This window comes from Rattus norvegicus, chromosome 1 (genome assembly GCF_021556685.1).
Source record: "Rattus norvegicus strain SHRSP/BbbUtx chromosome 1, alternate assembly SHRSP_T2T, whole genome shotgun sequence".
In the NCBI taxonomy this organism is placed as follows: domain Eukaryota; kingdom Metazoa; phylum Chordata; class Mammalia; order Rodentia; family Muridae; genus Rattus; species Rattus norvegicus.
This window is the reverse complement of record NC_141534.1, coordinates 179834427-179852967: the sequence shown is the minus strand read 5'-3', so window position 1 is coordinate 179852967 and position 18541 is coordinate 179834427. Positions and strand designations below refer to the sequence as shown.

General features: G+C 46.6%; 1 protein-coding gene and 1 long non-coding RNA gene across 3 annotated transcripts in view; one reads left to right on the top strand and one right to left on the bottom strand.

The window, feature by feature from the left end:
- Tead1 (TEA domain transcription factor 1) overlaps positions 1-18541 on the bottom strand; it is a 220993-nt gene that overhangs the window by 93760 nt on the left and 108692 nt on the right.
- On the top strand, positions 867-3182 carry LOC120099908 (uncharacterized). Its single transcript, XR_015652363.1, has 2 exons — positions 867-921; positions 1752-3182. It is a non-coding gene; the product is annotated as an uncharacterized LOC120099908 (long non-coding RNA).

Here is an 18541-nt window from a genome sequence, read left to right as displayed (position 1 = left end):
AAAACAAACAAACAAACAAACAAGCAAACGACCGGGAAAGTGGGGTGTGTGTGTGTAAATTTTACTTTCCAATATTTAAACAGCAATATAAACTTTTACAGTGACGCCACGCTGCGTACATCCCATAACACTATCATCATGGTACAACTGGTTGGTGCCTACAATATACAGACAGAATTTAAGCAGCTCATTCTACTCCCACTTGTTCCCAAGTATTTGAGGCAGGCTCCAAAAACCCAAGATGAAAAGGCAGGAGCCCTACCTACCAAAGAGGAGATGGCTGTGGGGTGAATAGGGAAAAATGAAAACCAAGACGGTTGCCTGGACTGACACCAATGAGGGAGGGGGGGGGGAGGTAAGAACTATTCACTTGGGGTGTGTGTGTGTGTGTGTGTTTTGCATGTACACATGCCTGCATGTATGTGGGTACATGTGTATGGAGACCCAAATGCTGTATGTCTTCCTTGATTATTCTCCATTCTGTGGAGTTTTGAGGTGAGCCTGGTCTACAAAAGGAGCTCCAGGCCAGCCAGGATGAGACTTTGTCTTTAATGGGGCTGGGAGTGAGAGGTAGAGTTATATCCATTGAGCCAACTTCCTATCTTTCACTTCAAATTTTTACTAATGTATGTTTCTTTTAAAGCACACACACACTTCCACATACACCTCATATTTCTCCTACTTCCGTCCTTGTTGCTGTTGATTAAATGTGCTAGGCATTGAAACTCGTAAAAAAAGGAAAACTATGCCTTTAAGAAATTCAGCTCATAAATACCAGGCTTTGGAAACCAGGGTTCAGCCAATAAAAACCCTGTAACTTGAAACCAACCCACACAACATAGGAAGGAAGGAGCCCAGCAGCGCCCAGTTTGCAGGACAAGAAGCTAATTGACCGGGAATGTCTGCTGCATAAGCTATAAAGTAAGTACATAGAGAACAATATGAACACACAGTTAAACAAAAAGGCCCGACTGTCCAACTGCACACTGTGCACTACACAAGCGGGATGATTGTTTGAGGAGCCGCTGGAGGAAGCAGGAATAATTAGCGCCCTTGTGAGTCAAGTGTCTGCCAGGAACAGGTCTCCATCCCTGGGGTGACCCTGGCGCAATGGCACCTTTTGCCCTCAAGAGTCAAGCTGGGAGGTTAGGGGAATGGTTTGGGCAGAAAGAAGGGCCCTAGTTCAGTCACAGCACTTAACCTGTGGGAGTGAGGCCTAGATCCCAGAACTAAGAGACAGGACACCCAGGGCTCACTGGCCAGCCAGTCTAACTGAAATGGTGGGCTCTAGGCCCTATGTGACACCCACCCTGTCTCAGAAAATAAGGTCAGAGATCCAATAAGGAAGACACCCAGCATCAACACAGGCAGGAGACACAGAGGGCCAAGGCTGGGTTTTTACTGACAACCCTGAAGGAGGTAGACATACTCTTCAGTCAAATGAGCTTCATACCCTACTGTGGCCACCTCTCCTTCTGGAACATAGTTCTCCTCAGGTTTCACCAGCCGCCACTTTCCTTGACTGGGAAGGGTCATTTTTACATTGCTTTACTGGCTAGGAATATAACAGCCTGTGACAAATGGGGGGAAGGGACCAAAGCATTTATCCACGTCATCATGAGTCACCATGACAACAAAATAGCAAGGCCAGGGAAGTTTATCCAGGGCTCAGAGAAATGGGGCCTAGGATCTGTCTTCCTCTCACTAAGCATGGAAGTGGGTAATCTTCACCCTTCTGGTGCCTCCTATAGCCTCCAGAAGAAGCTGCAAGTGTTCCTCAGGACCCAGAGTTTGCAGATCCAAGTTCCAATCTCCACCCTCCCTGAAGAACAATGTCACCAAGTTCCTCGTTTACAAGGGCTTTCCTTTTCCCTCACACCATCCTGCTCCAGCATCATGGAAAGCACACAGAAGAGATTTTTAAGCCTCTGAATTTAACACAGATGTGAGCCTATTACTTCATCTGTGATACTCAGGAAATGCCAGGCAGAGGCCCCTTGCTAAGCAAGAGATGCAGACAGACAATCGGAAGGTGCAGTTCCCCCGCTGAGAACTCGCATGCTAGTTGAAGTGAGACTATACAGGCTGAGTGACAAGGCCAGGTAAGGCAGATGTCACTGGAGATAATTAAGTGTTATTATTCGACTCACTTAATTCTTCCGCAAGAAACTCCACTGGGTTCTACCCAGAAGGTTCGCAGCCAGCAAAACAATAACAAGAGATCAGTTGAATGGTACCTCCCAGCCCCACCAAGGGGATTCTTGGAGACAGAGTTGAGAAGAACTCCCTCCTGGGCTTTAGTTACTCTATGAATTTAAGCTATGGGGATAGCTACAGCCCAAAGGAAATTCCGCCTGCAGTGACAGGAGACCTTGCTTCAGACTTCGAAGTGCATTCTATAAGGAAACACTGAGGAGCTGGGACCTGAATCAGGAACCTCTAGGGTATGACCCCAGGAAACCTGAACACCAACTGCTTGGCAGTAAGAATAATGGGTTTTTATCTGCCAGGTCCAGCACTAACCCTTTAAACAAATTTTCTTCCAGTTCATGCTCAGAGCAGCCCTACAGGAAAAATAATTTCTTTATCTCTCTTGTATGACATCAAGTGATGAGCCTCAAGTTTGAGCAGTTGAGAAGGGAAACACGCTCTGAACCCATGCTAATTTTTATCCCATCTCGATCGCTTGTTTGTTTGGGCTGTGTCCAATTCACATTCATAATGTCTTGAAAATCACACATATACTGTTCTTTGCCAAAGAACCAGAGATACTACGGATCCCCATACTCTGGGAGTTCACAGAGAACAGAAAAAAAATGTAATCCAACATATAATGCCCACCTGCTTTAATTTCAAGTTCTTCTGCAAGTATTTTCTCCACCAAGGCTTTGTGTACTTAAAAAATGTATGACAGAAGTCTAGAATAGCCCAGATAGCTCCAATAATTCACACATACATTCATTCATACATACAATACATACATGCATGCACACATACATACATACTCACTCGCTCAGGGGGTGTGGCCAACTGTCCTACTTAGCCCTACAACTCTGTTTTTAACTACATTCTGTATATATGAAATGTAAGATAAGGTTATAAAATTATCTTTGTGCGTATGGTGATCCAATTTCCTAGCAGTGTTTGTAAAGACTACTGAATTAAACTCTACAACTTCTGAATTGCATTGGCTCCTTTGTAGCAAGAATGAATAATGGCTTAATTTTTGCACTCTCATCTCTGCTCAACTATCTAGACTTACACCACTAACACACATGGCCTATCGTTATAGTTGTGTGCTGTTTTGAAATGAATGTTTATGTTTTCTAAGCCTTTTCCAAATCATGCTATCTTGGGTCCTCTGCTTTATATGGTGATTTGGGAAATGGCTGCCAGCTTCACCTTAAGGAAACAAAAATGTTTGGATCTTTCTAAAGCTCAAACTGCATCTTAGTCAATTTGGGGAGAATCAGTCATATTGGGTCTTACACTCCATGAGAATCGAACAGATCTGTTTGGTTGCATCTCCCCCCAGCCACAAAGCTCGACTCCTTTCACTGTTGACGTCTCATACTTACTTCATTAAATTTATTCATAAGAGTCTGTTCTTCCAGGCACTGGTGACCCACACCTTTACTCCCAGAGCAGAGGAGGTGGAGGCCGGTGACATCTGAGTTTGAGGTCAGCTTGCGCTACAGAGAAAGCTGTAGGCGGCGCCACACAGAGAAACTCTGCTTCAAAAACCAAGCAAACAAAAAACCAAACTTATTCTTTGAGCAGAATTGTGTGTGTGTGTGGGGGGGGGGGGGGGGTGTCAGAGTCGGAGTGAAGCCAGCAGTCACATCTGAACATGCCCTCGCTGGGCCATCTAGACTTTGGCCTTTTTGAGAGGGGAAAAAGTCTCTGGAACCAGTTTGTTCTTTCAAGCAGTTTTTGATGCTGTCTGATGGCTGCTGTTTCCATCCTAGAATCCAGTTTTGTTTTGTTTTAAATTCTGGCTGTTGGGTAAGTTGCAGACTGTGGTGTAGAAGCTGCTAAGTGAGGGGTGTCCTGCTGGATGTTCCTTGCTCTCCCGACCCTTCGGACTCACTCCCGGTTGGCTCCTGTCTGTCTGTCTACATTTCTCAGGACTTCTCAATACCAGCCCAACTTATCAAGAAATAAGAACAGTGTCACTTCTTTATAATCTGGAGAACCATAATTTCTGAGTCTGCAGTGTCATTTTGGTGAAAAGTACCAAGAGAGGACGTTAGCACTTTGTGTTCCAGGATCTAGGCGGAAGCTGCCATCATCATCACCATCACCATCACCATCACCACCACCACCACCACCACCACCACCTGCATGTAGTCAGCTACCCAAGTATTTCTCTAGAGAACTGGATAAAGTTTCTTATACTGATGACCCTGAGCACCCCACAAATGAAAAATATATTTAAAAACTTAAAAAAATAAAGGCATGTTCTAACTTTAACAAGAATCTAACAAATAAGTACATGAAAAAACTGAGCATCTCACAGGCCAGGGCAGCTGCGAACTGAGAATAGGCCTGCTACCCACAGGTTCTCCAACAAGGTCCAAGATGGACTAGTCCTATAAAAACAGAAATGGGGCCCCAAGCACAGTCTCTGCTGTCCACACATGTGGGTGTCCAGGACTGGGTTTGCAGAGGAGGCATCTTTCCCACTACCCTATGAGCCAACCGGGAGTGAGTCCGAAGGGTCGGGAGAGCAAGGAACATCCAGCAGGACACCCCTCACTTAGCAGCTTCTACACCACAGTCTGCAACTTACCCAACAGCCAGAATTTAAAACAAAACAAAACTGGATTCTAGGATGGAAACAGCAGCCATCAGACAGCATCAAAAACTGCTTGAAAGAACAAACTGGTTCCAGAGACTTTTTCCCCTCTCAAAAAGGCCAAAGTCTAGATGGCCCAGCGAGGGCATGTTCAGATGTGACTGCTGGCTTCACTCCGACTCTGACACACTCAGACTCCCTCCCTGCACAGACAACCACTATTTACACGCTAGACAAGCTGCTCACTGCAGCTGGATACCTTCCACACTTAGAAACCCAAACCCCCAGTGTGTGCATGTATCTTAGGGCCATACGTTCTATTGTACAGTGGAATAAATCCGAGACAGAAACACAAGAATGAACAAACGAACCAGACACTGCAGCCAAGGATCCGGTAGAAAATAATAGGGATGTAAATAAATGGTCCCTTAGGAGGAAAGGTGAAGGTCTTTAGAAGCTGGAAACAGGAACAGAACTCTACGGCTTCCTTCTCCAGTTTATGGGAGCTCACACTTCACAGGGCCTTGGAAAACTGAGGAATCATTATCACCCACCCTGTTCTGTGCTCCCTGGGTGTGGTGGAAAGTCTCCGACTTCTCAAGAGCCACCTGCTCCTCCATGAACAAACCCACTGTGTTCTACAGGCAGTCATTCCTTAGCTTCTCACCCCATCCACTCCCAATGACTGTCACTGCAGCACCAAAGCCAGTGCCAGGGATACAACCAGGGTCCAGGAATGTCCCATCTTCCCTCTCTCTGGAAGCATATTGCCAGGAAACACTAATGCCATCCCCAATGGTTTAGGAGGAAGAATACATTGTCCAGAACATGCGTGCCTGCTATGGGAACCCATCACTTACAAAGGTCCCCACTACAGAAAGCTCCTCTGAATGGGGAAGTTCTGTGACCAATCAGGGTCACTTAAGAGATCCCCAGCACTCCAGCAGGCAGCTGTCAGGGAAGTGTGTCTCTGGCCTGTTTTACAGATTACTTCCAAATGGCTTCCACAACAGTTTCATACATGGCCTTTCAAAGTAGGCCTGGTCTAAGAGATGGAAACATCTTCCAGGCTCAAGAGACCTAGTAACTTGCTCCAGTGACACAGTACTTTCCGAGCCCCACCACCTCCACCACCAAGTGCTCAAAGGCTTTATTTGCCCTTAGTTGCTAAAGAGGCTCAGAGATTAAGAGAACACTAGCTGCTCTTCCAGAGGACCTGTGTTCAACTCCCAGTATCAATATGGTGGCTCACTTTCTGTAACTCCAGCTCCAGCAGATCTAACAGGCAGGCATGTGGTGAAGGCAAAACATTACTACACATTTAGTAAAAACATATTAAAATTTCTAAAAAGCTCAGAGACATTCACTGGTGAGGAAGACAGGGATAACCGACGGAGCAGCTCTCCAGTTATTACTGCCACAGGTGAGGTATGCTAAGGGGGTGGAAATTTCAAATGAGAAAAAAAAACCCTGACATATAGTCTTTAAAAAAAATCACTGGACCATTACCTACTAAAAATGTTGCCTTGAAATTCGAAAACTGAAAATTAAACCCAGGCTAGGTCCTGAAGAGCTTTTTCAGCTCACTTGTCTGTACAACATGTAATCAGGCATGCTTGGAAGATTACCCCAATAAGCTTTGAAAGGAGCAGTCATTAGATAAAATCATGAGATAATTGCAGGGTTCTCCAGGCTGGGTGTTACTAATACGGATGCTAATCTCGTCTGTGCAGCCATACTGATAACAGAACCAGGGTGCTCCTGAAACTCAAGTTGCTCCACGTACCCCTTTCTCCAAGGTGCATAGCAGAGAAAAGACATTTCTTAGGCTTCTGCCCTGTGGCTGCTGAGATTGGAGAACACAAGGCATGGTCTCGGAAAAGAAAGGCATTATGGCTCTCTAGCTACTCCCCTCTGTGCTCATCATAGTTAAGACTCCACATGGAAGCTGGGCAGGTGGCTCAGTAAGCACTTGCCCTACACACATAGGAACCTGAATCTGAGTGCCTGAGGCCCATGTAAAAAGCTGGGCATGCCTATAACCACACATCAGGGAGTGGAGGCTGGTGGATCCTGGGGGCTCACTGGTCTAGCCAAAAGTTCTATCTTGAGGCAGTAAGGCAGACAGCAACAGAGGACAACCCATCCATATCTTGCCTCTGGCCTCCCATGCATGTGCTTACGGGCACACACACCAAAAATGGAAGGTAAAAAAAAAAAAAGCAGAGGGGCAATCTGAGTACACACTGGGAAAAAGTGTTCCTCTTGTGGTGACATCACGTTTTACAGGTTGTCAAACGAATGGGAATGCATCAGGTGGGGGAATTACACCTTGCATATATGGGGAGGGGTCTGAAACCAGAATGCCTAGGTTCAAATCCAGTTCCAGGAGTACCAGAGATACCACAATCTGAATGCTAACATTTCTTCTGCAGAATGCTGTCGTGTGTGTGTGTGTGTGTGTGTGTGTGTGTGTGTGTGTGTGTGTGTGTGTGTGCAATCTGAAAATTCCTTATACACTTTAAATGGCCCTTAGATCACTCAGAATGCCTAGTATTGTGTAAATACAAGGTAAATTGTTACAAGCTCTTTTTCCTTAGTAATTCTGTAGGTGTTTGAAGAACCCTGTACACAGATGACCATTTGTACCACTGTTTCCTCAATGCCAAGGGTAGGGGCAAAACAAGCCAGGTGGGAAAGAATGGGGCACACACAACAAGGGCTGCACATGCTCCCTCTCCTTCAGTCCTTCCTCTGCCAACAGCCAATGTCTGAAAGAGAAGCAGCTAGAATTGTATACACTAGACACTATACTTCCTGATCCCACCTGATTTACAATATGATTCTTACCAGCTTGAAACTGCTTAGATTTATTTAAGTTCATATGTGTACATCCACAGCACAATGAAATATGATGATAAGGAATAGAGTTAATCTGGGAAGACAGCACTCACGTTCCCATAGCCCAAACAAACCAAGGGTCCTCACCCGTCTAGCCCTGGCCCCCTGGAAGAGCAGCCTTGACTGTGAACAGTCACTACTTTGTGTCCTGAGTCTTCCTGTAATTGCACTTCCCCTCTCAAGCCAAGCATGTCTAATAGCCCTATAAGTTCCAACTCCAAAGCCCTCTTTTAGGGTGCTGCGATCTCATCGCTAATGGAGACAACTGCTTCCAAACAGTTCCGTGACATGTCTGACTTGTAAACCTCTGAGATCATGGTTTGGGTGAGAAGGAAGACGCTTTGGGAGTGGGATAAGAGGGAAGGACATACAACTGTGTCTTTCTTCTCACAAGACAAAGTGCTATTAAACCAGAGCTCTAGAGGGCCTGCGGGTGAACAGAGTGGGGGTGACATAGAGCCATAAGGGTTCCATGAAGAGCCTGCTCTCCCTCCCTGACAGCAACGGGGTCTGGGGGACTGAAGGAAATTATTGTAAGGCAAGAGCCTTGAGCATTCGGTATTCAAACTGGGCCATGACCCATCCACATCACACTTTTCCTTTTAAGACCTTTGTCCCATGGCTCTGCACTGATGAAGGATTTTAAATGGGGTGGCATACAGCACCCTTCATAAGCTGTCATCATGACCCCTCAGCCGATTCACCCCCTTCTCTGACTACACGGGGCTGAGCGCCCAAAGACTGGCTCACTGGGTCCTTTAGTAACAGTAAGGGTGAGAAGCTATCACTCCCCTCAAGAAACTCCCATCAGAGCAAGAAGAATGTGTTAGCATTCAAGAAGCAGTAAAAGCAAGCCATTTCCTTGTCGGGGGGGGGGGGGGGGGGCAGTCTTGATGCATTAAGTCCAATGCTGTAAAACTAACCCAATGGATGACAAAGTGAGGCTACTCCTTTAGGCTTCCATTCTCCTATAACATACACAGAACTAAGATGAGAGAAACAGAGTGTAATGTGTAAATGAAGGATTAGAGGGCTGGAGACATCCAACATGACACTTGTCCACTGTGATTCCCCAGTACAGGAGAGGAAGAGGAGGAGGATAACAAAGGGAGGAGAATAATAGAGGGGACTGAAAGGAAGGGAAAAAGTAAACAAATATCCAAATATGTAGCCAATTTAAAAAAAAAATGTTAAGTCCCCTAAGTGCCAGCAATAATGCCACCACCGTGTAGCCATCCTGTACCAGGGAGATGCAAGCCTGGCTTTCACCAGCTTCCCACCTGCATGGCACACAATGCCCACTGTCTACATCTTCGTCAAGATCTACCCCAGGTTACCCAAGACTGTGTCAGTTTCAAAGTTCAGGTTCTCTGTTCTCTAGAAAACCTCAGTGATGTCCAGAGGCCTACGAAGCTCCCAGACTTCCAACAATGAAAGCCTGGAAGTCCACAGCCTGTATGTCTGCTTCCTACTTGTCTTCTCCCAAAACCTGAGAGGACTCAGTTGTTTCACACTGGTACCAAGTCAGCGTTCAGCTGAGTCATATGGGCTTTCTCATTTCACCACTGAGCTGATAAAGGTTACAAGAATTTCCGGTGCAATTCTGAATGGCATCTGCACACCCCAGCTTGTGAGTGCCCCGCGGATATTTCACACTGCTCTGGCTCTATGTCTCCTCCCTGTTCTCTAAGCTTGAGAAACCCATTGATAATGAATCTCACTTGACAGCTCAGGCAATGATGGTGGGGAGTCCACACAGGAGGGCAACTCTATGGAGTCAGATGTTACAAAGGGTTTACATACCCAAGAAGCTGGACACCTTGAGTCATGACTAAATGACTCCATTCACCTCCAAGGCTGTCTGTCATATTTCCAGGACACTCTCAAGTCTTACTGCAATTTTTTTGTCTCTGGAAGAGTTTAATAGGGTGTGGAATGTCAGAACTATACAGACCTCATCTGTGTATACACTTGCCTATGTATTAGATAGTACTGACTGGGGATCGGGATAACTTGCTTCTTCAATGGCCTCTCCACCTTATTTTTTTAAACAAGATCTCACTGGACTCCCCTCTCTCTCTGAACTAGACTGCCTGGTCGGTGATTAAGGTCCCAGGGATGCCCCTGTTTCCTTATGCCAGTGCTGGGGTTTCTAGATCCATTCTAGAGAATGCCACAATGGCATTTCCTGAGTTCTAGGGATTGGAGTAAGTCCTTCATTGCTTGTGCGGCAAGCACTTTTCCCACTGTTCTATTTTCCCCAGCTCCAAAAAACAGAGTCTCTCAGAGATAAGTGGTACCCTGAGCACTGCAGTTGGGCACTGTGAACTCTGTGGATGAAAGTGCATGTGCACTTTCGCCATCACAGGAGTTTGGGGCAAAGGTTAAAAATCAAAGGTGTTAGGGGCTGGGGATTTAGCTCAGTGGTAGAGCGCTTACCTAGGAAGCGCAAGGCCCTGGGTTCGGTCCCCAGCTCCGAAAAAAAAGAACAAAAAAAAAAAAAAAAAAAAATCAAAGGTGTTTAATGGCTATCGTACAGTCCTACCCACATGTATGAGAAATAATGAGAATGTGTCTTCTAATTTCCTATAGGTTGCCTGCCAAATTCCTGCCTTCTTCCTAGGACAGAATCTGTAGTGTTTTCTTTGCCGCACTGATATACCCTGTGTCATTATAAACAAATGCTGCTTTCTTTGCAGCTAATAACCACAATGTGTGGGTAAGAAACCTCTCCAGTATAAATCCGTGGGGACAAGGCTGCATTGTGGACATTAAATAATTATAACAATCTGACATGAGTCAGAGGATTGTTTCTCAATGGCCCAACTGCACTTCTAACGTTAAAGTCAACCCGAAACCCTCTTTTCCTGGCACTCTGTCCATGCGCTCCACTATTGGGAAACAATTCCCATTCTTTATAGCTGAGTCCCATTGCAAGAAGCTGGCAACGTGGGCATTCATGAAATATTAACATGATACATTGATTTTTTTTTAAAGTGTGGCCAACAGTGGATCAATTATATTACTATGAAAAGCTTTTCATAATTCATTTGGGGGGCACTGGGATCTCATTGCTGGATGGCACTCGGGTGATGAAGCAGACAGCTCTGAAGAGGCTGGAACTCACAGGCAGAAAACACATGATATGTGACAGCTGTGTGAACACAGTGTCCACAAAGATGGGAGATGTTTGCATCTGCCAGGAAGACTGAAACAGGGCCGAACAGATCAACAAGTTGGTTATGAGGTCTAATGCCAGTTTCTCTCCACAAACAAGAACAGGAAAGAAATATCCCAAACACTGGATATTTATTCCCCTTATGTCAACCACGATATGTCTACCCTCAACTCCCTCTGAAGTAAGACCTGCTAATTTCTAGATTTGAGAAGGAGGGAGTCCCAGTTGCTGCTTCTCTGAACTTCTTTTGTTCCTAGAGGCTTACTGTAAACATAGGCTTCAAGGGTTTTTGTTTTTTGGGTTTTCTGGGATAAGGTCTCGATATGCAGCCCAGGCTGGCCTCAGACTTACAATCTTCCTTCTCTACGTTCCTGGCCAGATGACAGGCATGTTCCACCATGCCTGACACACACTAATTTTGGACAGGTGAGATAGCAACAGTGCCAGGGTATGTGATTCAGCCCAGGGACCCTATTGATCCCAACAGTGCCCAGCCCCAGGTGCTGATCCAGCCACTAGTGAACATGTATGAGCGTCTCTTTCAGCTTGTGGTTTGCATAAACCTCACACAGATTTGGGGAAAGAGTTCATCAGTCACAGGAATAACCAATCCAGGAGGCCTGTGGCCATACATACTGGCCAGGCAGCCACAGAAGGCATCAAGGAAATAGGGAAGGTGGGACCACAGGGAAGGGACACTGCAAGCTCTGCATCTTCTCCTTTCTCGTTCTGATGCTGTTGTGGTCTGTGGCCGGCTGCCCCAGAGTCATCGTGACCTTTGCTCACCATCCTTTGCTGACTGGGAAGATGTGCACAGATGTGGCGAGCCAACAGCCACAGGGTATGCATTCTCCCGTCTGTGCTCAGAGTCTCACATGCAGAAGGTCAACGCTTCCTCTTCTTAAACTACCCCAATAGGATTTTTACAAATCACCCACATGGCCTCTTCCTGAGCTCCGGATTAGGGCCTCCCATGGAAATGTCCAGAATACACAGACAAATGCTTTCAATTACTCAGGGGAGGTGAGGAGATTTAATTGTTAGTGGAGTAACCTTGGGATCCCAGGAAAACAAGTGTGCAGAAGAAAAGGGGATCCCTTGGTGAGGAACAGATGATCTTGACTCGGGTATCCTGAAAACTAAGCCATGTTTAAGACAGACATCCTCAGGATGCTTCTGTAAAAAACTCTGAGGATTTACTGATGACACAAGGAAACTGCGACCAGAAAGACCATGAGATGAAACCTGGGGGTATCAAGAGCAGTCTGCCTGCCACCTAGCCCCATGTGAACACAGATATTAAGAATTTGCCGGGGTTGGGGATTTAGCTCAGTGGTAGAGCGCTTACCTAGGAAGCGCAAGGCCCTGGGTTCGGTCCCCAGCTCCGGGAAAAAAAAAATAAAAAAGAACCAAAAGAATTTGCCAAGCACAAGCATGGCATCAATCCCCTCAGTAGCTTACCACCAGAGAATGGAAGACAGGGTGGTCCCCAGCTGTCCCACCTCAACACAAGCCATGCCTGGATTCCTAAGAACCCATTGCGTTCTGAAACACTGAAGATTTCACTCAGGAGCCAATCAAAACCCAAAGTATAGCAATTAGTAGGTAACTGAAAAGGGCCAGCCTCTATGCTTCCTCCTGAGCCAGGGTTGTGCCAAGAAGGAATTCATTGATCTGTAAGGCAGTCAACAACTTCCATGTCTGTCTGTCTCTCTCTCTCTCTCTCTCTCTCTCTCTCTCTCTCTCTCTCTCTTTTGAGCTGGGAACCGAACCCAGGGCCTTGTGCTTGCTAGGCAAGCGCTCTACCGCTGAGCTAAATCCCCAACCCCCCATGTATCCCTTGCAACCTGTGCCTACTGCCGTACACAACCCAAGGCTAAAAATACACAAGAAATGTGTGACCTCCTCCAAGGTTCTGAAAACATGTAAGAAAGAGATATACCTGATTCTAAAGATTACCTAGTCCCTACCTAATGCTTCTGAATATAGTACAAATCAGTGCACCATTTCCCCCAATCACTTTTGGCTGAATTTTTAACCTGGAACCAGTTTCAGAGATACAGCATCAAACTGGTGTCCAGGATTGATGGAGGAACACAGTCCCGGCACACACACCATGGGAGAACACTGGTGGGTCCTAGTTTGGTTATTATCTCTGGACCCACTTCCAATTTAAAGGTTTTTTTGTTTGTTTGTTTTTTACGCCGAGTGCTGTGTGTATATGTGCCTGAGTGGACACCTGTGCCTGCATGCTCACACAAGATCACTCTGGAGACAGAGTAATAGGAAGAGTAACAGGAAGTTGAGATCTTGACCTGGGTACCACATTCAGGCCCTCTGCAAGAGCAGCCCAGGCTCTTAGCCACTGATCCACCCCTCCACCCCCATCCTCTATGAATAACCACGCTTTTCAGATTATTTTAAATGTCCTACAATAAAGGATGACTGGAAAGTTATCACTTGGAGACAGGGTCTCTTTAAGCTGGAAGCTGGCCTTGAGGTTGCCACCTCCTGTCTTAGCTTCCTGATTTTAAGACTACAGGAGTGTGTTGCCATGCCTAGTTGTGGACTGGAAAAAAAAAATCTGAAAACCAAACCAAACAGAAATCCCAAAGGAAGGGGTACTGGAAGCCCTCCCCATTCCACACACAAATGAAGACAGTGGTGTGGCCATCCCAAAGAAACAAAGGCTCCCCAGACCTGGCAGCCTCCCTTTCAAAATCATCTTGTCTTGCAACTTGGAGAAAGGCCTCTAGAGCCACAGAAAGAAACCTACCCTAATCTACAAACAAAACTTGCTTTGATGTTGCCGACTGCCTGCATCCCTTTTCAAAGGCGACTTATCAGCAGCTGCATCTCCATTAAGCACTTAGTCAGCAACCATTAGGGGGCCCAGTTCTGCACCAGGTGCCTGGCCAGAGAGACTGAAGGGAACAAGCATAAGCATTGCCCCTCCTTGCCACAGACAGACAGACACACACACACACACACACACACACACACACACACACACACACACGGGGTAGCGGGGGTGGGACCGAGAGACCAACAGACTGATGATGACACACAGACACGGACTGACAAGCTCTGAGACTGCTAGAGCTGTCAGACTTGAGGTCACACTTCCCCTCTCTATCTTCCCTGCTGATGGGATTGAGAGAACCAGGATGGAGACTCCCCACAGCTATTTGGCTCTTCATTGATTTCTGAATTCCCCTTCAAGTTGATCTTCCCTCCTTGACATTTTTAACAGGTTCCCTGAAGCCCACAGATGACCTCTTAATCCAGGCTCGGAGCTCCCTTCCATGTTAACTTTTCTGGCTAGGACAGCAATGACTGGGGGCTGGAGGTGGGCAACTGCACCTCTTTAGTGCAGGTCTATAAAGTGCCCTCTGCACACTCCAACTACCTATCAAGGCACTGTGCACACATCCAGTTCAAAGAGCAAACTGCCTCAAGAACAAGGGTGGAAACCAGCACTGGGGACAATCCGAGCAGCCCAGAACACCATGCACTCAAGGCGGGAGCTCAGATGTACTCTCTGTGCACTCAGGTACACAGAGGCCTCAGCTCTAGTCACCTCCCTCTGCCAAACATTTTCCACCCATGGAGAGTGCTCACCGTGACCTATGCTGTCACTTCTCCCACATAGTGAGTCCTTGTGACCAGTGAGGGGGACGAGCAACAAATGGGAGGTAAAGGGGAATAAGAAAGTTTCCAGAACAGTCTGCTTGTGTGTAGTCAAGTGTTCAGAACCAGGATGCTGAACAAGCCAGTGCAGAGAGATACACCCCTTCTGGAGTACTTCCTCAGGACTAGGAGAGCCAGACCTGTGATGGACAGCAGCTTCTGTCCTTTCATCCTTAAAGTAACTCAAAACCCAGCCCAGCCTAGACTGAATAGAATCTGGAGAATTCAAAAGTGAACTCTGAACTCAGGGTGCATTCACCAAGCACCACGCAACCTGGATAGAGTGGGGGGGGGGGGGGCGTGGGGCGACTATGCAATCAAGCATCCCTTCTTAGCCACAGGCATGGCAGACTTCACCTCCCTAAGTCTCAAAGGGCTCTGTAAGGTTCATGAAGCCTGCATGCTGAGGTTCTCGGAGAAGTGAAGGGGATCACACAAATCCACGTAGCTTATATTTGGCTTTTGTTTTCTTGTTTTTTGTTTTTTTGGTTGTTCTAAGCCAGAATGGTAAAAAATAAATAAATCAAAGTCCATGGCTTCAACAGTACGATACCTATTTAAAAGCACCTTTGGGGTAAGAAAAAATGAAACATACAGACACAGACAGATTAGCATGAATAGATGGGGATGGACAAAAGGACAGAGGAACAGACAAATAGGCAGGGGCCACACACACACACACACACACACACACACACACACACACAGCTATTCTCCCAGCTCCAAACATGGGGTGCAATAGAGAAGAAGACACAGCGTACCCCACAGTACTTCCTCCAGCATCACACTTCCCTCCAATCTTACCACAGGACTCACTTGAGCCTCCCTCAACTGCGGACATCCTCATGGATGAATGAAAGCTGTAATTTCCACAGTTGCATAATGAAAAAAGCAAACAAAACAAACAACAACAAACAAACTTGTCTTGCAGAGCTCCCACCACCACCTCTCACTAGCCTGCCAATAACCAGCAGTGTGCTTTAGAACTCCAGGGCAGCCCCCAGCCTCTGCTCTGCAGGCACAACAAACATCCTCACTGGGTCCAGCCTCCTCCCTCCAGATCTAAACCACCCTAGGTACCCTGGCCCACCAACGTTTCCCAGGAGTAGCTAAATGCCAGCTTCTCTGAATGGACCAGGTGCTTCAGTGGTCACCAGCAGAACCCTGGTTCCTCAACACAGGCTCTGAACTCTGTCTCTCCACGAGGCCTTTGCCCAGCCTGGCCTGGAACCTTCACAAAAGGCATGGTTCTGCTCAGTGCATAGAGATGACAGCCTGCCCTGAAACCTACATGGAGGGGTCTTCCAGATCAGCACTCCAGAACCCAGATGAAAACTAGCTCCACTTTCCCAATTCAGTGCAGACACAGACCCGATGACATCTCCCCTTGGGGTTTCTAGTGGTGGTGGTGGTGGTAGTAATCTTTGAGTTTAAAAAATCCCACTTAGCCTGGTTGTTCTGGAACTCCCAAGAGATGGCATTATGGTCGGTCGGTGTCTTCACAATTCTGAGGATTTAAGAAAAACCTAAGACTAACCAAATAACTAGATTATACTTTCTCTTAATAAATTTAATGAACTAACAGCCCTGGCTGCTATATTTGAAAGAAGACTAATGACCATGAAGTGTATAGTTTTTTGGTTTTTGGGTTTTTTTTTAAATAATCTGGGCTAGTATTCAGCAATCCATCTACTGCCCCTATAATCTGTCATTTTCGATGACATGAGCTTGGTGGGATTCTAAAAGCTGTGTCGATGTTTTCTTCTATGGCAATCAGCAGACTATGTGATTTATTTTTGAGATACACCCTTGCTCTGTAGCCACTGTCTGCCCTGGAACTCCCTGCATAGACCAGGCTAGACTCACACCTTCAGTGATCCTTTGCCTCCTGAGTCTGACCAGCTACATGCAACTCAATTTTAACTGTCACCATTTTGGAGTTCTAATGACACAATCCAGAAGGGATCAGATGCTGCTGCTCTTCCAAATTATCACAGCATTCCTGCCCTTTGCTCTCCTAGTCCCCTGGCACTCACTCAGTAGGTGGTAGCAAAGGAGTCCTTCCCCTCCTTGCAAACACAGGAAGGGGACTTCTTCACAAAACCCATGCGCATCAGCTTGGCCCTCACCGGTGTGAAGATATGTGAGTTACCGGGCCAGTCACAGGTATATGTCCTGGAAACCCAAAAATCACAGCAAAACAAGCAGAGAGTACCTATTGCTGCTTCCTGACAAGCCACAAAAACCACGATACAACTTCTGAGACACAATAGAACTGGGGCTCCCCTTCCCGATACACAGAGGTACACGTATAACCTAGGTAAGGCTGGGCTCTTTCTGGGGTCTCTGGTTCACCTGGGGATACTCCAGAGTGAGCATAAGCTCTCACAGATCCATACCAATCCCAGTCAGCCTTTCCATGGGGATCCTGTCTAACTGACTCTTGCTTGGAAGGCCCCTTTGACATAGGGTAGAATTAATTCAAAGGAAGACCCTGGCTCCAGACTCAGTCAGGAGGTCAGGGTCATCCTCAGTTATGTGGTCCCAGCACAGAATTTGTACAGGCTGTTGTTGCAAAGCCACTGGTTCCCAGTGGAATGAGTCTTTGTATCACGTGACCACATGCTTCCCAAAACCTGTGATGAATCTGGCTTTCAAGCAGAGGGGGTGGGAGGAAGGTTGAATGACTCATTTAACTAACAAGTCTCACATTCTAGCAGCTTCTGTGGTACCATGAGAAATCTTGCTCCCTCCAGACTCATTTTCAGCAGTGACCGAGCATGCACACCTTCCATATTGCAGACTCACAGGCTTCCTGTCCTTAGATTCAGCCATCACAGGAGGCAGGCTGACTTTCTCACACTCCAATAAGGGAGAACTCTTCTCTGCCTGAAGCCATAGCAAGGCAAATCCTCTTCTTGTCACATCATCCCTCAACAGTCATCAAGGGCATGGCTGTCTGACTTGTGTACACTGGAACCCACATCTGGAGTTCAAATGAGGCCAGAGCTACTCAGATCATCCGCTATACATAGGAGAGGCTGGCTTTGAGTAAGCAGAGGAAAATGGGGGCTGTAGAGGCACCTGTCCTACAAAACTGGGGGACACCAGGCACCTTCAGTCACCTCTGCACAAGTGCCTATTAGCCTCCACTGCCAAAATGAGCTTCCTGAGCTAAAGAAAAAAGTGTAGCTGCCACTAGAAGAGGAGTGGACAGCAGCCCCAAGAACTCATTTCAGGGCCAGGCATTATGACAAGAAGTCCCTTCAGAGACACTGGCTGAGACATCTATGTCCAAAGGTCATATGCACAGAACATCCAGACAGTGAGCAGCCCCTGCAGAAAGCTAAGAAACTGAGCTTTAAAAAGGAACCTCAAGTCAATGCAGTGTGGAAACGAGGCTGCACCACAAAGTCACTCCAGCACGGATGATGACGTTCCCATAACTTCACAGATGAAGCCCATCAGTTGATCTTCCACACTACATGTCACACACACACACACACACACACACACACACACACACACACACACACAGGTACATGACCAAGAGGCCACATGCAATCAGAGCAGAATCACATAGAAACAGCTAGGGTCTTAGTTAAGGGGACAATGACCAGCCCCAATCCTTCTTCTGCAGGGAAAGGCCAACAGTCAACAACATGTCCACTCTAAAAGGTTCCTGGAAAATCATCTCCGCCGGGCATAGCCTCTACAACACCTCAGCTCAATATGCACATGGCATTACCACTCCCAGGACCTTTCCCTAGGAGAGCGTGCTTTCATACTTGGAGCTTTTATGGTGAAAATTAGCATAACATCTTTTCACTGTGCTGTTTCGCTACATTTTCTACATTTTTTTAAAAAACCTGCAATGAGATTTGCTTCTACAGAGAGAGTTTTTTTAGTTTAAGAGTATGTCAATCTCCCACACACCAAAAGCAGCTTCAGGATTTTGCCTGTTCAGGCCAACT